At 45.1% G+C, this 7,500-nt stretch overlaps 1 protein-coding gene across 1 annotated transcript in view; it reads right to left on the bottom strand.

Annotated features, from left to right (window-relative positions):
* Window positions 1–7,500, bottom strand: part of LOC139764621 (uncharacterized) — an 81,798-nt gene that overhangs the window by 22,091 nt on the left and 52,207 nt on the right. The window contains exon 2 of the mRNA XM_071691471.1: window positions 1,628–1,788. The gene's annotated coding sequence lies outside the window, so the exon portion shown is untranslated. The remainder of the gene's footprint in view (window positions 1–1,627; window positions 1,789–7,500) is intronic.

The raw sequence follows: 7,500 nt of genomic DNA on the forward strand, positions 1-7,500 counted from the left end.
AGTAACGTAAGGGTAAGAGAGATGTGTGGAAATAAAAAGAGCGTGGTTGAGAGAGCAGAAGAGGGTGTTTTGAAATGGTTTGGGCACATGGAGAGAATGAGTGAGGAAAGATTGACCAAGAGGATATATGTGTCGGAGGTGGAGGGAACGAGGAGAAGAGGGAGACCAAATTGGAGGTGGAAAGATGGAGTGAAGAAGATTTTGTGTGATCGGGGCCTGAACATGCAGGAGGGTGAAAGGAGGGCAAGGAATAGAGTGAATTGGAGCGAGGTGGTATACCGGGGTTGACGTGCTGTCAGTGGATTGAATCAGGGCATGTGAAGCGTCTGGGGTAAACCATGGAAAGCTGTGTAGGTATGTATATTTGCGTGTGTGGACGTATGTATATACATGTGTATGGGGGTGGGTTGGGCCATTTCTTTCGTCTGTTTCCTTGCGCTACCTCGCAAACGCGGGAGACAGCGACAAAGCAAAAAAAAAAAAAAATAAAAAAATATATATATATATAGTTGATGAAACTCAACCTGAGCAAATGTAATGGGGATGAGACAAAGTGAGAAAGACATCAATATGATGATTTTAGTACAAAATAAGCTTCAGGAATCTGTGTGTGAGAAGGACTTGGGAGTCGAAGTTACCTTTAACGTGTTGCCAGAGTCATGTGATAGGAAAATAATTAAGAAGACACACTGTTTGCTGGCAAATATTGAAATAGCTTTCAAGTATATGGATAAGGAAATATTCAGCAAACTGTTTGCATCTTACATTAGCTAAAACTAGAATATGCTTATCAGTTTTAGTCACCGCAGATAAAGAAGCAAAGAGCTAATTGAGAAAGTCTAGAGGAGGGCAAGAAAAATGGTACCAGAATTAAGAGAGATGAGTTACAGGGAAAGATGAGGGCCTATAATTTGCCCACATTGGAATGAGAAGTGAGGGGTGACCTGATCACAACCTTCAAGTTTTTAAACCAAATCGATGACGTGGACGGTAAACAGGTCTTCGATAGATGTAGGGACAGATCAACCAGAGGACATGATATGAAACTAGAAAAGGAATTTTGTTAGATAAGATGTGAGGAAGTAGATTAATGGAACAGAATGACTGAGGACATGGTCAACGCAGACACTATACACAGACTTAAGAAGTTATATGATAGTAGAGAATGTTCTAGAGATGGTGGCTCACCAGTGTGTAACAGACACACTTGACAAACTAAAATACTGTTCGAGATGTCACTGGAGGGAGACAGGGCGCCAAAGGAGTGGAAAATAGTAAACGTTATACCTATCTATAAGTGAGGAGACCAGGAGGAGGCACTGAACCACAGACCCGTTTTCCTTGAAGTAAATTAACGAAGCCAGACTCAGAACCAAACACATGACGACCAGACGCAGACAACCCAGAATGCTTGAAGGTCAAAAATGATAAAACTAGTTGTGGCACAACGAAAACTGGCTGCACCAAAGTTAGTCACATATGACTGGACCAGAGCCAACCAATCGAAGTGAAATCAACCAAATCGGTTAAATTCCCACCAGTCAGACACCAGCTGAACCGCAGTCAACCACAAGTGGTTCATCTGCAACCAGTGACTGGCCTTAGACCTGGTTGTTGCTCGTCTTACCTTAACAACGTTACCACCACTCCAGCTGCAGCAACGCTTGTCAGGTGAGAACACACAACTTGTGCTTCCACACGACCAAGTTCCAGTACTGCCAGTCACTTCCCTCGTAGCTACTTGACCCAGGAACTTGACCCCGCGGTTGTGAGGTGTCGCAGTATCATCTGAGGAGAAGCAGGAGATGTGTGAGTGATAACATTAGCCACCTTGGGTTACGTGCTCTTACCTTAACAAAGTGAGAGACAACAACACATGTCATCTGAGGGAAACTCCCACGAAAACCACATGACATGTGTAATGCATGTTATTCATGTGAAATATCGAGACTATGTATATATATAAACATGACAAGAATTTGCTGAGTATATAAAATGTTTTTGACAGTTAATAATATATGAATTATATGTACTCGTATAACAAGAATGTATCAAATACATAACGAAGTGTATGACAAGTACGTGCTAAGTACATAAATTGTACACAATAAGATGCTAAACACATAAATTACATATATGACAAGATGTTAAGTGTATAATTTATGTGTATAACACGGTGTTGAGTATATAAATGGTGTATGCCAAAGTGCTGAATATGCAGGTTATGTGTATGAAAAAAGTGCTAAGTATATAAACTATGTGTATAACATGATGATGTTCTCTGATGTGTACACACGTTATGACGGTCATCTTCATGTACCCTGCAGTGGCTGACAGGAACCAGACTGTAACATGTCTTGTTCCAATAATAATTTGTCTTAAGTTATCAAACTTGTATGTAAACTCTCTACAAAACATTACCAAGTATAGGAAATAATTACAACATAAACCAAAAGATTGGCATAAACACAATTACATACATACATACATACATACATACATACATACATACATACATACATACATACATACATACATACAAATGACTCATTTATTGAATATGGTCATTTAATCTACAATGCTACACTAACTGGACAGCTTGTGTCAATGATATATATGTTTCCATCACACTGACAACAGCCATACTGTGCAGTGTAGGTGTGAATGTATGGCCATGTATGTGTATATGTGAATGACTGTGTTAAAACAGGTGCTATAGTAATAGTAATAATAATGATGATGATGATGATAATGATAATGATAATGATAGTGATAATAACTTATGTATCTCATTGTCTGAGTGTACCAGCTTCCAGAAGTCGTCACATACAACACTGAAACAGTCGTCACACACACACACTGGGACAGTCGTCACATACAACACTGGGACAGTCGTCACATACAACACTGGGACAGTCGTCACATACAACACTGGGACAGTCGTCGCATACAACACTGGGACAGTCGTCACATACAACACTGGGACAGTCGTCACATACAACACTGGGACAGTCGTCACACTGCACAACACTGGGACAGTCGTCACATACAACACTGGGACAGTCGTCACATACAACACTGGGACAGTCGTCACATACAACACTGGGACAGTCGTCACACACACACTGGGACAGTCGTCACATACAACACTGGGACAGTCGTCACATACAACACTGGGACAGTCGTCACACACACACTGGGACAGTCGTCACATACAACACTGGGACAATCGTCACATACAACACTGGGACAGTCGTCGCATACAACACTGGGACAGTCGTCACACACACACTGGGACAGTCGTCACATACAACACTGGGACAGTCGTCACATACAACACTGGGACAGTCGTCACATACAACACTGGGACAGTCGTCACATACAACACTGGGACAGTCGTCACATACAACACTGGGACAGTCGTCACACACACACTGGGACAGTCGTCACATACAACACTGGGACAGTCGTCACATACAACACTGGGACAGTCGTCACACTGCACAACACTGGGACAGTCGTCACACTGCACAACACTGGGACAGTCGTCACATACAACACTGGGACAGTCGTCACATACAACACTGGGACAGTCGTCACATACACACTGGGACAGTCGTCACATACAACACTGGGACAGTCGTCACATACAACACTGGGACAGTCGTCACATACAACACTGGGACAGTCGTCACATACAACACTGGGACAGTCGTCACATACAACACTGGGACAGTCGTCACATACAACACTGGGACAGTCGTCACATACAACACTGGGACAGTCGTCACATACAACACTGGGACAGTCGTCACATACAACACTGGGACAGTCGTCACATACAACACTGGGACAGTCGTCACATACAACACTGGGACAGTCGTCACATACAACACTGGGACAGTCGTCACATACAACACTGGGACAGTCGTCACATACAACACTGGGACAGTCGTCACATACAACACTGGGACAGTCGTCACATACAACACTGGGACAGTCGTCACATACAACACTGGGACAGTCGTCACATACAACACTGGGACAGTCGTCACATACAACACTGGGACAGTCGTCACATACAACACTGGGACAGTCGTCACATACAACACTGGGACAGTCGTCACATACAACACTGGGACAGTCGTCACATACAACACTGGGACAGTCGTCACATACAACACTGGGACAGTCGTCACATACAACACTGGGACAGTCGTCACACACACACTGGGACAGTCGTCACATACAACACTGGGACAGTCGTCACATACAACACTGGGACAGTCGTCACACACAACACTGGGACAGTCGTCACATACAACACTGGGACAGTCGTCACATACAACACTGGGACAGTCGTCACATACAACACTGGGACAGTCGTCACATACAACACTGGGACAGTCGTCACATACAACACTGGGACAGTCGTCACACACACACTGGGACAGTCGTCACATACAACACTGGGACAGTCGTCACATACAACACTGGGACAGTCGTCACACTGCACAACACTGGGACAGTCGTCACATACAACACTGGGACAGTCGTCACACACACACTGGGACAGTCGTCACATACAACACTGGGACAGTCGTCACATACAACACTGGGACAATCGTCACATACAACACTGGGACAGTCGTCACACACACACTGGGACAGTCGTCACATACAACACTGGGACAGTCGTCACACACACACTGGGACAGTCGTCACATACAACACTGGGACAGTCGTCACACACACACTGGGACAGTCGTCACATACAACACTGGGACAGTCGTCACATACAACACTGGGACAGTCGTCACATACAACACTGGGACAGTCGTCACATACAACACTGGGACAGTCGTCACATACAACACTGGGACAGTCGTCACATACAACACTGGGACAGTCGTCACACTGCACAACACTGGGACAGTCGTCACATACAACACTGGGACAGTCGTCACATACAACACTGGGACAGTCGTCACATACAACACTGGGACAGTCGTCACATACAACACTGGGACAGTCGTCACACTGCACAACACTGGGACAGTCGTCACATACAACACTGGGACAGTCGTCACATACAACACTGGGACAGTCGTCACATACAACACTGGGACAGTCGTCACATACAACACTGGGACAGTCGTCACACTGCACAACACTGGGACAGTCGTCACATACAACACTGGGACAGTCGTCACATACAACACTGGAACAACACTAAGTATTGATCATACGAACAGTTTCCTCAAAAGTAAAAGCCATTTCATCCCTACTGAAGCTTAATTGATCACTTGGGATAGTATTAATCATTTAGCTGGATTATCGCGCTCAGAATCAATAGCCTATATAATCAGAGCGCCTGGGTGACTCGTGAAGTCATTAATTAGACCAATCAATTAGGTACAGTAATTAGTTTTAGTACTTTTAGATTCATTAATATTCACTTTGGTCTACTTACACTTCACTCTGACTGTGTCATACAAGGTTGGAGTGTCTGGCTTATTATTTCTTAGATATAATCCCAGTGATATGTGGGATAATCTGGGTCGAGAGAGATCTGTCCCAGTGTTGTGCAGTGTGACGACTGTCCCAGTGTTGTATGTGACGACTGTCCCAGTGTTGTATGTGACGACTGTCCCAGTGTTGTATGTGATGACTGTCCCAGTGTTGTATGTGACGACTGTCCCAGTGTTGTATGTGACGACTGTCCCAGTGTTGTATGTGACGACTGTCCCAGTGTTGTATGTGATGACTGTCCCAGTGTTGTATGTGACGACTGTCCCAGTGTTGTATGTGACGACTGTCCCAGTGTTGTATGTGACGACTGTCCCAGTGTTGTATGTGACGACTGTCCCAGTGTTGTATGTGACGACTGTCCCAGTGTTGTATGTGACGACTGTCCCAGTGTTGTATGTGACGACTGTCCCAGTGTTGTATGTGACGACTGTCCCAGTGTTGTATGTGACGACTGTCCCAGTGTTGTATGTGATGACTGTCCCAGTGTTGTATGTGACGACTGTCCCAGTGTTGTATGTGACGACTGTCCCAGTGTTGTATGTGACGACTGTCCCAGTGTTGTATGTGATGACTGTTCCAGTGTTGTGCAGTGTGATGACTGCTGGAAGCTGGTACACTCAGACAATGGGACACATATAATTAAGTGAAGATATTATCATAATCATTAATATCATTATTATCAGTATCATTATCACTATTACTATAGCACCTGTTTTAACAGTCATTCACATATACACATACATGGTCATACATACACACATACACTGCACAGGTGGGTGTTGTCAACGCTCTGGGGTGTAGTGAGAGGAGCTCTGGGGTGTAGTGAGAGGAGCTCTGGGGTGTAGTGAGAGGAGCTGTGGGGTGTAGTGAGAGGAGCTCTGGGGTGTAGTGAGAGGAGCTCTGGGGTGTAGTGAGAGGAGCTCTGGGGTGTAGTGAGAGGAGCTCTGGGGTTTACATGAATTTACATAAGAAAGACAGACAGCAGGAGGCCTGTGTGGTCCACGAGGGGTTGTTTGGAAAAAAGAATGATTCAACTTGATAAAAAAAAAATGGAATTCCGGTCAGTACTATTGTGTAAGGCATCCCCGCCTCCCCGCTGTGCTGTGTAGTGAGGGAAGGTTTAGCAGGAGTGGCGAGAGTTCTAGAGTGTAGTGAGAGCAGCAATAGTTCAAGTTATATAGGACCTAATTAGCCCCCTGTGATTACCATGGTGTAGGATGATAATTAGAACAATTTCTAGCTTAAAGCTAATTACCCCCTACAGTCCTTATCTCCTTAATTAAGTTTGTTGATCCCATGATGAGAGCAGCAGAGGGCGGAGGCAAGCCAGTGGAGCGACACACATGTTGGAACTAATGTGAACGCGACCACTAACTTCAGATCTGGTCTGGCGCCAAATTATTGGCCAACATCTGTGCGGTAAATGGCCTAAGTGCACTGTATGGTCGATCCTCCCATTTGGCGGTATAGAGATTATGGACCTTGTGAGCATAGTAATGTATTTCAACTAAGGTAATGGGTTTTGATCATCGTTTGGTAATCCAGACTTGCTGTACGGATGATAACGCTGAGTCTGTGGTTGGATGATAACGCTGAGTCTGTGGTTGGATGATAACGCTGAGTCTGTGGTTGGATGATAACGCTGAGTCTGTGGTTGGATGATAACGCTGAGTCTGTGGTTGGATGATAACGCTGAGTCTGTGGCTGGATGATAGCGCTGAGTGTGTGGTTGGATGATAACGCTGAGTCTGTGGCTGGATGATAGCGCTGAGTGTGTGGCTGGATGATAACGCTGAGTCTGTGGTTGGATGATAACGCTGAGTGTGTGGTTGGATGATAACGCTGAGTCTGTGGCTGGATGATAGCGCTGAGTGTGTGGCTGGATGATAACGCTGAGTCTGTGGCTGGATGATAGCGCTGAGTGTGTGGTTGGATGATAACGCTGAGTCTGTGGCTGGATGATAGCGC

This window comes from Panulirus ornatus, chromosome 4 (genome assembly GCF_036320965.1).
Source record: "Panulirus ornatus isolate Po-2019 chromosome 4, ASM3632096v1, whole genome shotgun sequence".
NCBI classification, from domain to species: domain Eukaryota; kingdom Metazoa; phylum Arthropoda; class Malacostraca; order Decapoda; family Palinuridae; genus Panulirus; species Panulirus ornatus.